Below are 20,479 nucleotides of genomic sequence, written 5' to 3' on the forward strand. Positions count from 1 at the left end.
AGGTGGCAGCCTAATGATGTCTGAAAGTAGAAGACAAAACCCACTGCCTTTCTGGCTGGAAGAATCCGGGGCAGCCTGGTCACCAGAGAGCTCGGGGGCTACCTCAGCATGGAGAGAACCTGGGGGAAAACAGAGCCCGCATGTGTTTTCAACTCAGCGCAGATCACCAAGATTCCCAACTGCACATGTGTCAGAAAACTGGGAGTGGCCGGCAGCCAAGGTACGAAGGCTGAACGAAGCTGAGCCGCAGCCCAGCACGGCCACGCAAGGTGCAGTTTGCACCTGAGCTAGAGTTAGTCCCTCATGAAACAAAACAGCACTATTCTTCAGAGCAGGGAGAAAATACAGAATTTCCAGAACACAACACTTACACCATCAAGACTGCAATCTGGAAGGACTTGACGTACAAGTACAATTTTATAATGGAAAATTATAAACCAACTTCATAAGAAAAGTCAATTAATTAATACCCACTCAAGATCAATCAGATGTAATTATCAAAGCCTTTAAAGCAACTATTACAACTATGATCAATGAGGTAAAACTACACTTTGGTGTGTTCACACACATACACACACGTGTATATATGTGTACATAGCACATGTATATTGAATATATTCTCAGCAGGGAAGTAAAAACATTTTTAAAAGATCCAAAGGAGGTTCTGGAACATAATATTACAATAGCTGGAAAAAGTTCACTGAACGTGTTTAATAGAAGAATGGAGATGACAGAAGAGAAATCAATACATTTGATCGGTAAAAAGCATCCTGTCTAAACAAGGGAAAGGGAAAAGTGACTTTAAAATCCCAGAGCCTCAGGTGCCTCTGGAAGAAAGTAAATAATAAAAATAAGATCTAAGATCCAGTAAAAAGAAGAATCAAACAACAGAGAAAATTAACAAAACCAAAATCCGATTCTCTGAAAAGACTAACAGAATTGACAACCGTCCTAGACTGATGAAGAAAACAAGACGGAGAGAAAACACAAATTGCCGATATTGGAAATGAAAGAGAGGGGATTATTACAGTCCCTAAATACATTAAAAGAACAGGGGAAATTATAAACAATTTTGTCCAAAAAATGCTGTAATTTAAATTAACTGGAGATTTACACCCCTCATGAACGTATCATAAAAATTCTTAGCAATACATAAACAAAATAAATCCAGAAATACATATAAAGGATAAAATATCATGACCAAGTGGGATTTGTACTTGGAATGCAAGCTTGTTTGAGTATTAGAATGTTAATAAATTCAGCATATTAACAGGAATAAAGGAAAAAATATGTGATAATCTACACACAGGCGGAGAAAATGCTTACCAAATTCAATCATCCATTCACATGTAAATATGAATTTCCCTCCCCATGGAAAACTAGGAATAGAAGGGAACTTAATCAATCTGCTAAAGTGTATATAGAAAAAGAAAAACAGAAACAAAATACTTTAGCCTTGCCATATGCAAAGCTGAAATAGTGAACATTTGCCCCTTATGATTGGGAATAAGTTAGGAATGCCCATTGTACTGAACCGCAAGCCAGTACAATAAGACAAGAAAAAAATCACAGAGTGGGGAGTAAGATACACTGTTGTATCTGTTTGTAAATTACATGTTTGTTTACGTAGAAAATCTTCAGAAGGCAATAAAACACCTAAAAGAACAAATAGTAAGTGTAGCAGGACAGAATACAAGCTTAATAAAGGGAAACTGATTTTAGTATATTAGCAGCAAAGGATAAAAAGTGGAATTTGAAAATTCCATTGTAATAATTGTCTAGAAAAACACCTGACGAAAGACTTGAAAACCTCCACTCTGACAACTACTGAAATTGCTAAGCGTTCCATTGTTCAGTTAATTAAGTCTAGCTTGCCAGGCTTTTTAGACTTGTACATCCTGATAATTTGCTATATCTAATTCACTACTACTTATAAAGTGACTTCTAGAGTCTCTCATGACACAGCTCACAACCTGAGAAAAGGCAAATGAAGTAAGTTTTAAGTGTTTTCCCCATTACTTCGTTCCATTGTTACTTTTAGCAGTTTTCTAGAGTAAAATGGCTGAAATTTAGAGAGAAAGACAGAATGAGTGATGTCTTGGGCGTATTCCAAGAGCAGGCAGTTGAGTTACAGCCATTTTGTTAGGGTTAGAAAGACACCAACGGTTATTCCTTAAAGTTTTCATTACTCATTTTGAAGAAACAGAGAGTAATGGTGTTTTGGAAAGACTCAAGTCAGAAAAATGGATTTGCCTCAGGATGAAAATTCATTTGGGTACAGGGGCTCATATTCTCAGACACAGTAATGAAGGTGGCATTCCACCACACAGCAGCTTTCCAAAAATCAGAGGACTTTGGCCATTCATCGCTGCCAGGTTGTTCCTGTGAAGGACTGAGGACGCATCCCATCCAGGAGACACTCCTGGATGAGACATGTGGCTATGGGTGTGGTCAAGGTGCCAGAGACAGATCACAGACATCCTAGTAAAGGGCAGCATTGATGCCAGGATAGACAATGATCAAATGGGTTGCTCCAATTGTGATGACAAGGGAATCCTCATAGACGTATATAATTTTGACAAATATTTCTTTCACACTACTTTCTTGAGCATGCTTTACATTTAAGACATTGGGCTTGACGCTAAAAAGAATACAAGTATAATTTAAACAGAACTTCTGCCTTCAAATGACTGATGACTTATCAGGGTTAAATGATTTTATACAAAGATGCCAATGAAATTCAAGGTGAAAAGTCAATAAAACTTGGAGGAGGGACTACGAGATATCTTTGTGGGGGAGAAAATAATATTAATCCTTAACTCAAAGCAAACATGAAAATTAATTCAACATGGATCATAGGACCAAATGTAAACACTTATAAAATACAAAAGAAATGATATATACAAGAAAAACTACAAGCCAAGGCATAAAGAAAAACTTCAGGAAACCAGTGCAAGGTATGGTTAATGATTTGAAAGAGAGTGAGATTAGCTGTAGATGAAGAAACTATAAGACTTCATGAGGAATGAGTCTTGAGTCGCTCCTATCCTGGCCTTTAAAGTGGTGGGAGAAACACCGTTTCTCTTTGGGAAACAAGGGCAGGCAGTAGAGAGGATCTGGGTTGACCACTAAATACCGGGATGGGACAGAGACAGGTCTGGCCAGCTGCAGGGTAACCGGGCAGAAGGACATTGTCCCCCTGTGGGGAACCTGGTTATCTTCACATTTACCTTCACGGTTTCAGAGAGTGAGTCCCAGACATCCAACAGAAAGGTAGAATGCAATGCCAGGTGTTCGCGGAGGGACCTGCACGCACAGAGTCAGGGACCTGCATGCACGGTCAGGGAGGAGAATGAGCACCATCTGAGAAACACACCCACCGGGGTGGAGGAAGGCAAAGGAGGTTAAGTCGCGACAGTGAAGTGCTCAGACGAAGAGGTCAGCAGTCTGCAAGTCAGACGAGGGCCCTCACCCGAACCTGAGCACGCTGGCACCCGGATCTCAGACGGCCAGCCTCCAGAACCGTGAGAAATAAACTGCTGTTGATAAGCCACTCAGTCTATGCTGTTTTGTTACAGCAGCTCCAGCAGACTGAGACTGAGACAGAAGAACCCTGGAGGGCTCCTCGGGACAGCTGTAAGAGCTGAAGAAGGCTAGGAAGCCAGTTTTGCAGGTGCACGGTGAGGTGGGAGCACATGGATCCTGCATTCAAGGCAAGTGAGCTTGGCCACACAGAAACTCAGAGAGCAAGGTAGAATCCAGCCGTGTGGCTGGACCATCCCCAGCTCCTATCAACTTGTCTACTCCCGAGTCAGTGCAGGGAGCACTGGGTGTGCCAGTCCACAGCTGGGGCAGGAAGAGGCGAGTGGTGATTGCTGCGGGTGGGGTTCCCTTAGTAACCATGTTGAGACAAGAATTTGAGTGTAAGTCATTGTTTGAAACGTTATCCTAAGAAGTACTAATAGGGCAGGATGGAAGGAAACAGGGAGAGAAATACAGGAATCGTCACTGAGCAGGCTACCCGTGTCCACATCTGACACTGTGCACGCTGGACACCAGAATGTCCAGTGTCCCGCCTCCTTGTGGTGACCGTCCCTCGGGGTTCTTGTGTCCACATTCCCTGGGAGCACAGGCAGCTCCTTCCCCCAGCACAAACAGAAAATAAGCCAAAACTCCACAGCCAAGGAGTCAGAAACAGAGTGGGGAAAAGAGCTGCTCTTAGTCACCAAGCCCGCCACTTTTTGTGCATTTCACTGAACTGAAACAGTAATTAAAGCTGTCCAGATGCTGCCTGTTCAGAGGAGCACTAAAGTAGAAAACACGAAATTGCTTTAATTGCCTTGAGGTGATTAAATTCGGAAATGCTGGGCTCTCCATCAATCTAGCGTCCTTTCTTAGAAGAGAAAACACTAACCGTGTTGTGTTTCAGGAATATCGATCCGTCTGAGCCATGTGTGTATTTTTAAATAACTGTAGGCAGGTTATAAATCTAATCTACCTTCCGATCCTTGGTGGTGCCTTAAGCTTTCCTATCCATCCCACAGAAACACATCTGCTTCCTTAGTCCTGCCTCACTAGCTGAGAAACTGCTTCTTACCTGGCTGCACGCACAACAGCAACACTGCAAAGATAAGCTCTCTGGGGCAGAAATTCTTATGGTGTCTCTAAAGTAAAAGTAGACTAGATTGACGAGGTCACTTAAAGCGGCTGCCTCTTATGAGCAAGGACTCCCATTTGCGCTGTATCCTAACGCAGAGGAAGCCGGGGGGAACGGATCAGTAACATGCGATGACTTCTTCATCGACATTAAAGTAAGGATGTGATACCCAGAGGGTGGGCCAGAGAGGGGGTCCTGGGGCACTGAGGTTTAGCCTAATAACTGAAGACAAGCAAACAAAATTAAAGCATTAATTCAAATATTGAGTGGTAAGTGTAGTGTTAAGAAATGCACTCCTTTGAATCTATAAACATTAACCAGACAAGTCCTACCTCCCAAAGGAAGCTATAGATCAGTTGGCAAGTTAATGTTTTCTTGGAAAATAAGACACACCATGTATCTTTCCCAGTCCAAGTGGCATAAGTCGTCGGTCACCCATCACTGCTCTCCAAAGACTGCGAGGAGAGACTGGGCTTCTGAGTCTGCCGTTTGCTAACGTGGTGAAAGGCAGACTAAAGTGGAGCCGAGAAAAATTGGACTCAGATTGAAAGTGCAAGAGAAACTGAGTGATCGTGGTGAAATGTTTATGTTTTCGGGTAAATCTTATTTATAAAATCTATTCTGGAGCGATATTCATACAGCTGTGGGATGTTACCTGTGGAAGGTTTCGGGAAAGCATCTTGTTGCCCTTACCACTGGCTTTAATACTTTGAGGCAAATACTTCACTTTGCTGGCTAATATTCAGGATTTATTTGTTCCAGTTCAAATTGCAGGGCTGAAAGAATTGATGCTCGGAGCTGGAAGGAAATGGCTTCCCTGAATTTTCTGCATTTTCTCCTTTGAAAGTTCAACCAGACTAGGCTGACTGCACTCTCCAGCCCCATTTAGTGAGACGTTCCAGTGGACGTTAACACCTGCTGCAAAGTAATTAGCTTCTTCAAAGTGGAGTGCCCTGCACAGCAGCTAATTCAAAGGAAATGCAATTGTCAGGGCAAAAATAGAAAGTTCCTTTGTGAATCTGCACCCGCACCTGTCAGCTTCAATAGCAACTGCCCTTGGGATAGAATAAATGCACAGACCAGTAGGACAGGAGGCAAGGAAATTACTTAACAAGAATCCTACACTTGTGGGATGCATCGTGCTTGCAGAGGAGGGCACCCCTCAGCACCCTCTGAGAGGAATGGTATTTAAATTCAATATTAAGCTTCCCAAACAAGATATTTTTCCATTCATCACAATTAAACATGCACAAAAGTAAACTTTTGTCATTGTAACGACAGTATGTTGATGCTTATTTTAATTAGCAGGAAAGTGAAATATTTTGAAGCATCTGGTTTCCAGTCACCTGACATGGATCACACGTTCCCCTTGAGGATGTGGTCACCAAATGGCTTTGTCACCCCTACTTAGTAAACGGAAATATTTCTTCTACTCAAGGTCACAGCAAAACAAACAAACCTGTGGAAGGCGGCAAGATGAAATTTGCCCAGTGTTAAAAAAGATTGTCCTTAGTTTTCTGGTTTAGCTCAATCATGTAAAGCATCAGAGAAGAAGAGTGAACACCAGTAAACAGAGAGGGTGAAAGACTGAACTCAGTGTCACTTCAATGTCTACCCCCATGAATATTTATACGCTGTCTCCAAATATAAAGTTTTTTTAAAAGCATCTGTACTAATGTGTTTGGCAAACATCTTCTTGGAGGAGTAAGCCTGGTGACCTGAGACTAAGAGAGAATGACAATCATTTTAAAGGAAAGATTTCCAAAACTGTCCTAGCCTGGTCTTTTCTTTCTTCAGCTCCACTGTAGCATCTAACATGTTGATGGGAAATAGTTATTGAATAAATGCTGCCCTCCTTACCCACCCCACCTGCCGTCCAGAGCAGCAGACTGTATGGTCATCACGGCCTCACGTACAAAGTTTCTTTAAATATTATAAGGTGTTCAGCAGAAATCTGTTATAAACTATAGGAGGAAATACGGGTAGTTAAAAATGCCACACTTCCTGGAGTGAGACACAGCTGCGCCTAGACGTGGATCCCTGCAGGTCACGCGCCTAGACGTGGACCCCTGCAAGGTCACGGCGCCTAGACATAGACCCCTGAAAGGTCACAGCTAAGGACTCTCATCGGGGGCTCAGCTGAGGAGGATCTGTTTACAAGCTTGTGTGGTTTTCAGCAGAATTCAGTTCTTTAAGAGCCATTAGACTGAGGAGGGCCTGTGATCTTAGCTGACCCTTGACCTGAGGCCACCCTCCGGTCCTTGACATGTGGTTTTCTTCAACATGCCAGTTTCTCCATCAAAGTGTGCAAACCAAGAAGGCAACCGAGAGAGCTGCCCAGCAAAGCAGAAGCCACAGTCTTTTGCAACAATCACAGAGTGACATCCCACTACCGTTGCCACCTTCTGTGGGTTGGAAGCAAGTCATGGGACCCACCCGAACTCAAGGGACAGGACTACCCAGGGTGTGAGTACCAGGCGGGAATCACTGGGGGCCGTCTTCAAGTTTCCCTCCCTCATGGGACCACTGTGAGTATTAAGGCGTGTGTCTCACGAGAAGGACTTGGCAAACATCAGTTCCTGCCCATCGTCAGAATGCCTCCTCTTCCTCAGTTGTCAGAGACCCCAGTTACTTTGTTGGGCTCTGTGCCTACATTGTCTCAACCACATGGGTTTCCATGATTTATGTTTCAGAGACTGTTCCAGTCCACTGCTGACTCTCCTTCCTGGTGAACGTTTTCTCTGATGCCTTCCTGCTGGATTAACGTAACTTCCCTAATTTGTAGGTGTGGTGTGGAGCTCAGATGAGATCATCTTTGTAAAGGGTTTCAATAGTGCTTGGAACATGGCAAATACTCAATAAATTTTATCATCACCATCACTGTCATTACTATAAAAAGGCAAGTTGGGATTAGATTACAGGGAACCTAAAATTTGGGGCCAAGGAAAAATTCTTACTCTGAAGATAATAGGTTTCCTGGGTGCCCATGGTCAGTGTGCCTCAAAAATCACTATCTAAAAAGAAGTGTAACAAATATTTTAAAATACATATATATATAGCAAAAAGTCGATTCAAGGGAGAATCATAATTTCTGTTAAAAGACAGAGACTAGGATGGCTGTGGGAGGACTCTGGGGTAACGTCTGAACTTGTCAGTAATTGCCACTGGCAGTCACATGACTGCATCTGATTCCCGCAGCCCCCAGTCCACAGCCAACCCTTGATTCTTTCAGCCTCCCCCGAAGGTCATCCAGCGAGCCCAGCCCCTGCAGCACACCCACCCTCCCTTCCTCTTACTCAGATGCCTGGTTGCTGTGCTGTCTTTTCGCTGCAGGTGTAGTCCTGGCAGCCTCAGGGGCAGAGCGTCGGGCTTTATCCCTACCCAGCTACTCTCCTCCAACAACAAGTATGTCCACATCTTCCAGCGTTGCGTTACTGAGGAATCCTGTGTGTGGTCAGATCAGCACAGAAACAGCATTCTCATCACTGAATTTCCATCATAAGAATGTAGTCTGATTACTTTTCTGGCTCAAAAAAAGGCAGAAACTTCTATCCTCAAACATAACAAGCATCTCAAAGCAGGGGAAGCCAGATATTTGTTCTCTCATAATCAGACCCTTCTTTGAGGAGGCATTAGAAGACAAATAAACATAAATATATATCCAACACACACGTTTTAACATACACATATACATGTGCACTGCACATACATACACAAGTGTGTGCACACGTATGTGCGTGCATGTTTGTATGTAGAGCTCTACCTCAGAATTGGCCGTGAGCCCATGTTAACTCTCTTGAAACAAGTATTCATAAGGAAATGGTGAAACATAAGGAAATTGAGAATCAATACTGAATAATTTAAGTCAGTTATTAACTTTATTACATTAGCAGTAGTGCATTCATTTCAATTATTGATCTAGCCTACATCATCAGAGTGGGCAAAGCTTCTGGTATTGACTGTAAGCCAAACGGGAAGGGGAGAGGCAGAGAACGGAAGGTGCCCTTCTCACCCACCTGGCTCCAGAGCATCGCTGAGAGAGGGGAAGATCTGTGTACGTGGAGTGATAGATACGTGTTCACTGATTGGAACGGAGCGAGCCAGTTACTCCCTCAACATGGGCCAGTCGTGTTCACGTGAGAATTAAACCTGCCTGCAGGTTTATTTGTGGTTTGATGATAAAATGCAGGTGAAGTGTTCAGCATAGTACCTGGTACGCTGTAGGCGCATGGTAGGAACACAGCAGATCATACCTACTATCAGTATTTTATTCACAGCTTCCTCCACTGCTGTTCTTTTCATCCACCTATTTCTTCCAGTATTAACTTTCTCTTATCAAACTGGTAGAAACGTCTACACCACTGAACTGATAGGCCCATCTTGTCCTTTATGCACCGAGCTAGAAACAGAACTCCAGAGCCAGACATACCGATTAACTGCCATGGCTAAGTAGATGCCTTGTTCTGACTTTCTTCATAGGTAGAAATGAAAACACAACAAAAATCAACTGTCATCCTCTGTTCCGTTCCCTCCTGCAACCGCCTTTCAAGAAAAACAAAGTTGAACTCAAAATGCGACTCTTATAATTCAGGAGTATGATAAGTCTTAAGAAACAAAAAAATCTTAAAACCATTTGTGAACTATAATAATACAATCTAAACAATACTGTTAGGAGCACCAGTAAATTTAGACAATGAACAAAATGTATGTAAATAAAATACCCACAAATGTGAATGCACAGCCCACAAATGCATCTTTATACACAGCCTTCTCAGCGGGGAGATCCAGGCAGGACAGTGCATTCTCTCCGCTTCTTTATAGAGCGTCCACTTTGTGGAGTCTGGGCTGACAATGACTCATCTCAGTCCCCAAGGATTTTCTACATGTGTTGCTGAGGGTAATGTTGTGAAGCAAGATTTAATATAGAAAAGTTAAAAAAAAAAAAAAAAAGATAGTTTTAATGAAATAAGTTAAAACCCAGAGGCTGATCAGGAATTCTGTCTAGCTCAGCCTTCACCAGGACCCTCTTTTGACCTTGCTCAAGGAAACCAGCAGAACAAGCTGTGTTGGGTAATGTCTTCTGGAACGAAGGAATGGAGTCATTACACAATGATAAATCAAAGGAAGACTCTTTTCCAGTGACGTGATTAGTAACTCCAGGGTCAGAGGCAGAGCGCCGAGAAGAGGTCCAGTGACGTTAGCCTGTAACCTTCATGGCCTGATCGGAGCTGCCATTATAGTGGCTCTAATGGTGTCATTTTTATTTTACTAGTAACCAACCAGCTGGGTCAAAGAGGGGGAACAGACACATTCAGCCTCAAAGCACCTTGTTTGGTTTCCTAGCAATTGAATAACAGCATCTCTGGTGAGCTGCTAATGAAATTCTCCTCTCTTAACATCTAATCAAAATTCACAGCCAGAAGCAACATGGAAAGACTGTCCCAGCTAAAACATTGATTATTCTGGTGATAAAACTGTCTCAACAGTGGGCTTCAAGCAGACACGTTCTTTGTGACCAGCAATGCTTAGAGCATCACGTTCGCCCTTTGGTGTTTGACCGTTTCAGACCAGGTGGGAGAGAGGAGAGAGGGCAAAAGAGCCATCCATGCCCCGGCAGGTCCTGCTGGAGCAGCTTGGGAGTCAGAGGGGAAAGCATGTCAGTGTGTAGCTCTTGTCCTTCAAATCCTGAGAAAAGTGACAGTTGTGTCTGAAAGTCATGAGCGTAGGCACTTCGCCAAATTGAAGAGATTGATCACTTCAGCCCCAGTTAGGGAACCATTCGAAGGCTCTAGTTGCTCCACCTAGAGAATTCATCTGACAGAACACCGGCATTGGTTAAAATTAGAGCAACCTCATACGAGTGATTAAAAAAAAAAGTTAAAAATAACATTAGAGCAACCTCGGACCTACTCACCCACTGTAATGTGTTCTCTAAATGGGGCGCTGCCATTGGCAAGGCTCTGAACATCCAGCACCACAGGCACCATTAGCATCAAGAAGAAAACAGTTCTCTACGCTCAGCGCTTGCAGGGCTCTGGGCACGGTGATCTGGAGACAGAGCCAACACAGTCTGCCAACCATATGGCCTACTTTCCACTTCTTTTCTTACGGCAAACACGCATGGCCTTCACCTGTCATCCTGTAAGCGACCCTGTTGTAAAACTTAAGGCTAAAAAGAAATAAGAAGTGCTTTATTTATCTATTTGTTATTTACGATAATAATAATAATCAAAGGTGGGTGGGAAGTAACAATCATTAGTGAGAAGTGACCTTGTGCCAGACACTCTGTCAATGCTTCATGTGGGTCACATCGCTTCAACTTCACGTGACGTCTGCGATCGAGACAGATTACTATTGTGCTTATTTTAGAGACGAGGAAGCCTGAAGCTGGAAGGAACCTGTGGCTCACCCCGGGCACAAGACAGCAGAGCCACTCGCCCAGGGCCGCACATGCAGACCACTCACCCTCCGCCTTCTTGGCAGAGACACAGCTGCAGAGACACGTCAGATGCACAGACAGCATAGCGCCAGGCACCTCCCGGGCCTCAGTCCCCACAGCCCCACGAGGTAAGTCCTGCTTTTGTTGCTGTCATCCTTGTCGGTGTTGGTGTTACTCCCCCTTACTGAGCAGGGGACACAGGGACGCAGAGAAGCTGCTAGGAGACCAAGGGCACACGGCTCCCAAGCGGCCGCGCTGACTCCGGAGTGCACTCTTCATTACCAAGTCCACGCCTCCCAAGACTGGTTTCTTCACTTCCTCCTGAAACTTCCCTGCGCTTTCCAGGCAACTGCAAAATGCAACTACCTTTTCCTGTGCTGTGAATGGCATGGTCGTCTACAATTAGATTTTCTCAAAATAAAACTGGAAATCAGAAAATAAAGACCTGGATTCTGACTTAGGGCAAAGTAGTTACAGTTAGTGTATGTGACCTTGATATAGTCTTTCAGTGTATCGTGGGCTTGATTTCCTTGGCGTCTGTGCCCTTCTCCCGAGTGCATGAGCATCTGACCGGCTGTGGAGCATCTACTGTTATGTCTAAAGCCAAGCCCTGATTTCCCAGTTCCCCCTGAGCTCTGTTTCCCGTACTTGGAGACTGAGCTGACAGTGTGCTTCTGAATACATAAAGCTTTAATTCCACCAAGGAAAGTCCTAGTAGATACACACAAATCACCTTCCCTGGGAATTAGTTTCCGCATCTCTGTAATAAAAGGGAAGGGAACAAACTGTTCCCTCCACAGACTGTGGGTGGACCCACTGGCGCAGTGAGTAGACATCTTTAATTCGTCTTCTAAAAGCTGGTTCACCGAGAGGTTCAGGAGAATTCCCCAAGAACGAGTACAAACAGCAAGAGGTAATTACCATGGGGTGGGGGGCTTATGTTTAAAAAAAAAAAAGAATCTCAGAAAAGAAAGAATGGGAGTGTGTCAGGGACAACGAGGGTATAAAGGTGCACTCTCCTCTGAGGAAGAAAACCTCTCTGGAGAAGAGCTGCCCTCCAAGAGGGACTTAAAGACACTCCCTGTGAAGTGCTGCCATTTTTCAATGAAGAGGATTCAAAAGTCATCCACGGTGATTAATTCTTTCAAAAGCATGTTTTGATCATAAAACCACCCCTGGAGTGAAATGAATGTTTGTATTTTCAAAAGCAGTCCAAGAAAATAACCAAACTATAGAAAAACAGGGGATTGGCTGAGCAAATGTCTACTTCCACACAGAGGAATGTTGCACGATCGTTCAAAGTAATACCCTGGAAACATTTATTCAGTGGAAAGGTGTCAATTATGTATTTTGGATTTAAAAAGAATGTTCCAAAACAACAACCCAGTGACGGCACCATTTTTTAGTTCTTATTTTTCACTGACGTGTAACCTCGATTTACGTCGTTGGTTTCCGGTGCACAGCAGAGCGGTTCAGTTACGCGTGTGTCTCTGTGCGCACGCCTCCGTGACGCCGGCTGCTTCTGGATGCTCGGCTTCTTATTGTCTTTTCATTTTCCATAATGAACATGCTCTTAATCCTATAACGAAAGCAAATATACTTTTTAACTAACCTGAGAGGGCAGACCCTGCATGCAGTCAACAAGACATGATGTATCTCAACTGGCAGAATTGCTTAGACCGAGGATTGCACATCAGACCTTTCCCAGGGGAAGCTGTTCTGAGCCACAGACCGCTACTGCTAAGCTGTCAGTAAGTAACCCTGACTTGGTAGTCTTGGTGTGACCCGCCCGGGGATGCCCGCACTGCGTGGGAGCAGGTGTTCATCCAGCCGGATGGTCTTACACTGACTACAGCTATGTTCGCACCACAGCAGATCTGGGAGTAAAGAACTGGTAAGTTATGAGCTTGTCAGAAGGTAAAACACAACTTGAACCCACCCATGAAATTTAAGCCCGTCACTGGCAAGATCGGATTTACGGATTTACATCGTTTCTCTCCCCGATCCATCTTAAAAAAGGAGAAAGTGCGTCAAACAGATCAAGATGAGTAAGTCTGGGAAACACATCTATTAGATGCTTCATTCTGTCAGTGGGGGAAGTGGTAAAAACCAGAAAAATGAAAGAAGCCAAGGCAGAAACCCCCAAACTAAGACATGTTCCTTAAAGAGCTTTGAATCCTTTAGAATAAGCTCCCAGAGGGGGAAAAATGTGGACCTGGAAAAATCACATCTATCCTTTTAAAAAATTATTTTCCCAAAATACCCTCGAATTTTCTAAATGAAAGAGAGTAAGTAAGTTCCATCATTTACTAAAGCTGTACCTGCACTGAAACGAAGCATTGCATATGATTTACTGATGGTCAGGTCGGTTGTGATGCATGAAGCTGGGGTGCATTAACAGGAGTCCAAGTAGTTGGTATCCCCGGAGTTGGGCCACACGGCAGGACTGAGTGACGTCCTGCGTTCAGAGCGTACGTTGCAGGGCAGCTTCCTCCCCTGTGCCCATCTCACATGATCCTCAGAAATCCTCGGTGGAGCTCGCAGAGCAGCTGTGATTGTTCCCATCCCCACGTTCCAGGTAGGGATGCTGAAGCTAACCAGTTATTCACAACCTGAAGCTACTTAAAAATGAGACTGCTGACCCCAAATGATGATGTTTAACTCTCAAAAACACAGAAATGCCAGCTTAGTAAATCATTGCACCATTTTCCACTCTGGAGGATGAAAAAAAATTCTTAAGACTTTTAAAACTTTAGTTCTAGAATATGTCTTCTTTTTCCAAATAGCCACCTCTTTCTAGATGGCAGTTTCTTCATTTTTCAAATTGAGGTGAAATGCACAGAACATTATACATATTAAAGCGAACAATTCAGTGGCATTTAGAATATATACAAGGTTGAGACACCACCACCTCCAGTTCCAAAATACTTTCATCACCCAGCATAAAACCCAGTTCTCCCCTCCCCTGGCAACCAACAATCTGTGTCATCTCTTTAGACTGAATGACAGCACACGTCGCATAAAGGAAGCATGCGCTACGTGACCTTTTGCGTCTGGCTTCTTTCAAGTAGCCTTGTGTTTCTGCGGCTCACCACTCTGCACTTTGTGCCAGGACCCCTTTCCTTGTCATGGTTGAATAAAGTCAACTTGGCAGGTGAGGAGTTGTTTTTATCCTGCCACGTTCTAGGTCTTTCTCCTTTGTCTTTAGCATTTGGCATTTTTACTATGGTGTGTCTGTGTTTGGATTTGGATTCATCCTAATCAGAGTGCGTTGAGACTCTTGATATGTGGGTTCATGGTTTTCATCAAATCTGGGGCATTTTCAGCCATTGATTCTCCAAGTGTTTTCCACTTCTTTCTCTCCTTTCCCGGCACTCACACTGTGCCGCGCTGGTGTGTTTCATGGCGTGCCGTGTTTCTGAGGCTGTCTCCACCTTCTTCCTTCTCTGCCTCTGCTTTTCAGATTACACGATTTCTGTGAAATCAATGTGGCAGCTGTTTGCTGAGACCCTCTAGTAAATTTTTTCATTGCAGGTTCAATTTCCGACTCCAGAGTTTCCATTTTGTTCTTTTTTATAATTTCTCTCCATTTAGGAATATTCACTATTGGGTGAGACTTTGTCATCATACTTTCCTTGAGCTCTTTTCAGCATGATTTCACTTAGTTCTTTGAAGATATTTATAACAGCTGCTTTCATGTCTTTGTCTTTTAAACTCAACACCTGAGATTTCAGTCAGTTTCTATTGCCTGATGTTATTTCTGTGTGTTGGTCATACTTCCCTGCTTCTTTGCAAGTCTCATTTTTTTTTAATCTGGACATTTTAAGTAATATTTTGCAGCGGTTCCCGCTGAGCGTCCTCTCCAGGGGTGTGTTGCTGCTGCCGTTTGCTTGTTTATTTGCTCAGGAACTGGCTGGACTATTTTAGTAAAGTCTGTCTCCCCCAAAGTGAAAGCCTCCGCTCTCCCTCCTCCCAGGGCCCAGCCTCGCACATGCGTGCGGTCCACCTGTGATGACAGTGGTCAGGGAAGCCCTCCTGAACGATCGTTTTCCTTAATTACAGTCAGCTGTTAGCATCCACCAACCTCCAGATGAGTGCTCTGTTGTTTTCCACGATACTCCAGGGCATACCTTGTTGTCCTAATCTGATCCTATTAAATCCAGGTCCCTTTGAAGGGACGGTTTTTCGAGGCTACTCTTTGAGGTTTACTCTGACCCCAGAAGGGCCCTTCTGAGCGTTTTTTCCCCCAGTTGTCTCTGGTAGAGCAGCTGGCCTATACCATTTGGCTTGTTTTGTTGCTCTCAAGAGCTGCCAGTCGCCTTTGAATTGCCTACAACCAACATCCTCATTGTCTTCAAAAGTACCCTTAGGCTTGAACTACCCCACATCCTGTTCAAGTCAAGTCAGTGTCCTAGAGAGAGCTTTGGGTCTCTCTATTCAGATGGCCTGCCTCTTCCCCCGGGCAGAAATGTCAGCGCCACAGCTCCAGCGGAAGGGTTAGGCACAGAGGTCTGCTTCCTGAGTATCACCTGCTTTAAGAGCAAGGCACTGGGTGAGGGAGGGCAGTAGCCTCAGTCCTTCCGGCTTCATCTCCAGACGTGGAACCTCCACCCTACAAGCAAACGAGGTCAAGGGATTGGAGTCCAGTGTCCTTGGTGTGCCCCACTGGAGGTGGCGTCTCCATTCCACAGACAGGGGCCAGGTGGAGAATGGGAGCCCTGACCTCTCTGAAGCCCTGGTCTAGAATGTAGTCTCTACCACGCACAGCTGGGGGCAGGGGCGTGTGATGAGAAATTCAGGTGGCCTGCCCCCCAACCCAGGGAGATAGCGTGGCCTCTACTGGGAGCTGAGGAGAGAGAAACCCCTGTGTTCTTGGCTACACAGACCTAGGGTGGAGTTTCCATCACGTTGAGCCATGAGAAGGGAGAGAGAAGGAGGGTCATGGTTCAAACGCCACAGATTCTCATCGTTTTTACCAAGTTTTAATAGACTTTCTTAAAGTTTCTCATTTGCTAAATGCTCCTGGAGCAGTTTCCAGAGATTTAAATGATTGTTTGTTTAAACAAAATTTTCGGCAGTTCTGTTTACATCCCTGGGGAACAGGACCAGGAAGCTCTTCACATGGCTGTTGTGGAAGTGGCCCCCACTCTCTGATATTTTAATGCTACAGATAATTGGCAGAACCAGATGAGAAAAAAATATCACAAAAAGTTTAGAATTGGTAAAAATCTTAAAGGTCAGCTGATACAGTAATTCAACTTAGCTTTTTACAAATCTTTTTAAATGGAGACAGAAATAGTAAGGAGCATCCTGGTCGTACCTAATGTCAGATAAAGGGGCCAAGAGGAGGTCATACATGGGGAAACTGCAGGCCCCACCTTAGGAAATGTTAAACTTGTCACGCAGTAAGTCTACTCCGTGTCTGCCTAGACTGTTCATGTGACTGTCCAGTCTCATCTCTCCTAGGTGGCCGCAGACCAGCTTCTCTTTGGTGCCCCAGTGTTTCTCCACTTGTTATCCACTCGTTACTAGCTGCAGGGCCTGGAGCACAACTGAAACACAACTCTCCCAACCTTTCACAAGGAAGCGAGTTACGGTGCTTTAGTGCTGTGTCTGTCATCAGCATTCACACCGACCGTTCCTATAACTTGCACGTATGTTTTAAATAAATCATATTATAAGCATAGATAGGTACAGATATGTAAAGATAATAGGGGTTTTTTTCCCTATTTCTGGTAGGTCCAGAAAAAAATAACACATGTGAGGAATATTTAAAATCAATAGAGAAAACTTATCTTAGAAAGTTGTCTTCTTACAGAATAGTTTAAGAATTTAATATTAGATGATAAACCCCATCTTAATATCATAATACTCTTTTTAGTATGGTCCCTAAAATATTTGTCACACAATATCAAATATTTAGGGCAAAACAGAAGGTACCAGTATATCAATCCCTCAAAAAGGAGCATGCAAGGTCACCGTGATGTTTGTGAAACGGAGTAGAAAGAAAAAGAAATTCTGAAAAATATGTCTCAAAATGGACTCTCCCTGATAAAAATCTAAGGGGCAAAATCCCAGATCCCTCAGACTGACATGCATGTCTGGGAAATGCTTCCAGTCAGTGGGATTTACAAGGCAAGATAGATCATCAAAGGACTTGAGGCTCTCTGCTGGCTAAGACTAGAGCCTTGAGACTTCTCCTCTGACAGCTTTGCGAAACTATGGTAAATTATGATTTCTGCATCCTTCAGTTGGAGATTTATATACTGGGCTTCTGACCACGCCACATACAATTCAATAAAACTGAAACATAGTTGCACTGGCTGACACTCACATTATCACATAATCCACCTTCTGAAAATACCTACTGAGATTTCAGTTGAAAAGGAAAATATTTCTCAAATGGTACAGTAAAGATTATTGTACCACAACTTCACAATTTCAGATTCAGATATTTCTTTTTTCCATATGCAGGAAAAAGAAAGAGAAGAAGGAAAGAGAGAGAGAGGAAGAGAGGAAGGAAGAAAGGAAGGAAGGAAGGAAGGAAGGAAGGAAGGAAGGAAGGAAGGAAGGAAGGAAGAAGCTCTACTCACTCATCTGTTAATGTTTTGAAGTTATAAATATTATTTTATACCTTAATGCAGAACAACCAGCCAATAACTTGAGAAAGCTGTCTCAACTTTTCCTGAAAACTGTATTTCTCTGTGATTTGGGGTCTCTGTTTAGAGAAGTGTATGTTTTCTATTTCTTGCCAGGGATTTCTTGTGTGGCAGGAAAGGGGAACTTTATCACAGGAAAACCTGGGGTAGAGTCTCCCTTTGATGTGTCAGACAGGGCTTGACACAACTGGCAGGGAAGAAGTAAGTGAAGTTTCTATCAGTGTTTTGTTATGGAAAGAATCCAGAAATGTCTAAAAGGTAAAGTCTGTACATTGATTCCAGGTTGGGAGGTCAAACCTTACAAAGGTCATCCAGGCAATCAGCCAGCTTGGCGAGGCCGTGGGAATTCACTGGGGTCCACAGGCGGGCCCAGCTGATCTGACTCCCCTAATGTCATATGCGTATTCTGTGTGTTTGTATATATGTTCATCTTTCACAACTTTCGTAATATGCGACTTGGAGAGTTCCATGATTTATTCAAGTCAGTCCCTATTCTGTGCTATGCCAGATGCTGGGTTTGGTCGTATTGATTAACTATTTCTGTGTAAAAGAAAATTCCCCGAACCTATTGGCTTAAAACAGTACGAATTTATTTTTGTGTATGAGTCTACGGGTCATTTATGGATTTGCAGCAGGCGCAGTTGATCGCAGAAGGGTCTGATTGCGCATTCATGGACAGCTGGTGGGTTGCCTGGGGCGGGCGGGACCAGGATAGCAGTTGCCCGCCTGGGGCATTAGAGGTGACCGAGCCAAGGGTCTTTCATCATCCAGCTGGTTGGCTCAGGCTGATCAATGTGGCAATAGCTGGGCTCCAACAGAGAGTAGGTCATTCAAAGTCCACTGAGGTCTAGGCTTGAAACTGACACACCACATCCTGACACACTCTTTGTGCCAATGCAAGTCACAAATCAGCCCAGATTCAGCACTTGTGAGAGAAATGTGCACAGAAACTGCCACCTGCCTCTTCCCTTAAAATTCTTCTTAAAACTCATTTACTGCATCTGTTGAGATGATCATAGGGTTTCCATTCTCCGATTTGTTACTGTGGTGTAGCACACTGATTGATTTGCAGGTATTGAAAAACCCTTGCATCTCTGAGATAAACCCCACTTGATCAGGGTGTATGATCCTTTTCACATACTATTGGACTCAGTCTGCTAGTATTTTCTTGAGGATTTTGGCACCTGCATTCATCAGTGATGTTGGCCTGTAATTTTCTTTTTTGTGATATCTTTGTCTGGTTTTGGTATCAGGGTGATGGTGGCCTCATAGAAGGAGTTTGGAAGTGTTCCTTCCTCTGCAGTTTTTTGGAATAGTGTCAGAAGGGTAGGTGTTAACTCGTCTCTAAATGTTTGGTAGAATTCCCCTGTGAAGCCATCTGGTCCCGGACTTTTGTTTGTTGGGAGATTTTTAATTACTGATTCAACTTTAGTACTGGTAATCAGTCTGTGCACATTTTCTGTTTCTTCTTGGCTCAGCTCTGGGAGATGTACCTTTTTAAGAATGTGTGCATTTCTTCTAGGTTGTCTATTTCCAGACATGGGCTGTCCACACAGTTGCTCGTGGTAGCCCTTATGATCCCTTGTATTTCTGTGGTGTCAGTTGTAACTTCTCCTTTTCCATTTCTGATTTTAGTTGATTTGGGCCCCTTGCCTTTTTTCCTTGATGAGTCTGGCTGCATATCAGTTTTCTTTATCCTTTCAAAGAGCCAGCTTTTAGTTTCATTGATCTTTTCCATTTTTTTTTTCAGTCTCTGTTTCATTTATTTCTCCTCTGATCTTTATGATTTCTTTCCTTCTACTAACTTTGGCTTTTGTTTTTCTTCTTTCTCTAGTTCCTTTAGGTGTAAGGTTAGTTATATTTATATATACAAGATATATTCTGTAATGGAAAAGAATCTCAAAAAAGAATAGATGTATATATATATAACAGTCACTTTGCTGTATGTCTGAAACTAACAGAGTATTATAAATCAACTATACTTCAATTTTTTAAATTCTTTAATCATTTAACCCTTACTACTTTCAGGAATCCTTAAAACGATGCCCTGTTCAGGTAACACATCAGCAGGAAAGGAATGTGGGTTCCTGTATAACAAATTACACTAACCCGTCTCCTCCCAACACTTTCTGAGTCCAGAACTGTTTCTTTTCAATGTGATTGAATGTGATCTCGTTAGTCAAATAACTTGCTTTATGTAAATAAATGTGTACATACACCCCACACACAATGCCCAATTTTCCTAACTGCTGGGGCACCAGGAACTCTGCATGCTGTGGCCACGGGTTCCGGATTTTAGCTTCATGTTAATTGTTTTAAAAAGAGGTTACAAGGGAGCCTCCTTGACCAGCCAGGGCCACGACTCTGAGACTGACTCCTCTCAGAGGCCACAGGAGCTTCTGAAAATCACTCTACCAGTTACTTATTAATAGCATCTAGTTGATTTTAACTCCGGGCATGGCTATTGGACACAGATTGTTATCTGTCAAGGTGAAAGAAAACAGATGTCAAACAAAGAACAGTGGGCAGGGAACAGAAGCCTTGGACTTTAATCTTGGAACTGGTACCAAACAGCATTGTGGCCTTGGCGAGTCACTTAATCATTTTGGCCTCCACCTCTTGAAATAGAGTGTTTTAGATTAAGTTCCTAAGTTCCCTTCCGGCTGAAAATTGGTGTTTGTGTGTACATATCTATTTTATAGTAGCCAAATAAATCACCTAAAC

The 20,479-nt window shown here is 43.5% G+C and overlaps 1 long non-coding RNA gene across 2 annotated transcripts in view; it reads right to left on the reverse strand.

The window, feature by feature from the left end:
- Positions 1 to 12,407: 12,407 nt before the first annotated feature.
- The window catches only part of LOC106728653, a 32,759-nt gene continuing 24,687 nt past the window's right edge, over positions 12,408 to 20,479 (reverse strand). For both annotated transcript variants that reach the window (XR_004324774.1, XR_004324773.1), the window contains one exon: positions 12,408 to 12,675. This is a non-coding gene — a long non-coding RNA (uncharacterized LOC106728653). The remainder of the gene's footprint in view (positions 12,676 to 20,479) is intronic.

This window comes from Camelus ferus, chromosome 12, assembly GCF_009834535.1.
Source record: "Camelus ferus isolate YT-003-E chromosome 12, BCGSAC_Cfer_1.0, whole genome shotgun sequence".
In the NCBI taxonomy this organism is placed as follows: domain Eukaryota; kingdom Metazoa; phylum Chordata; class Mammalia; order Artiodactyla; family Camelidae; genus Camelus; species Camelus ferus.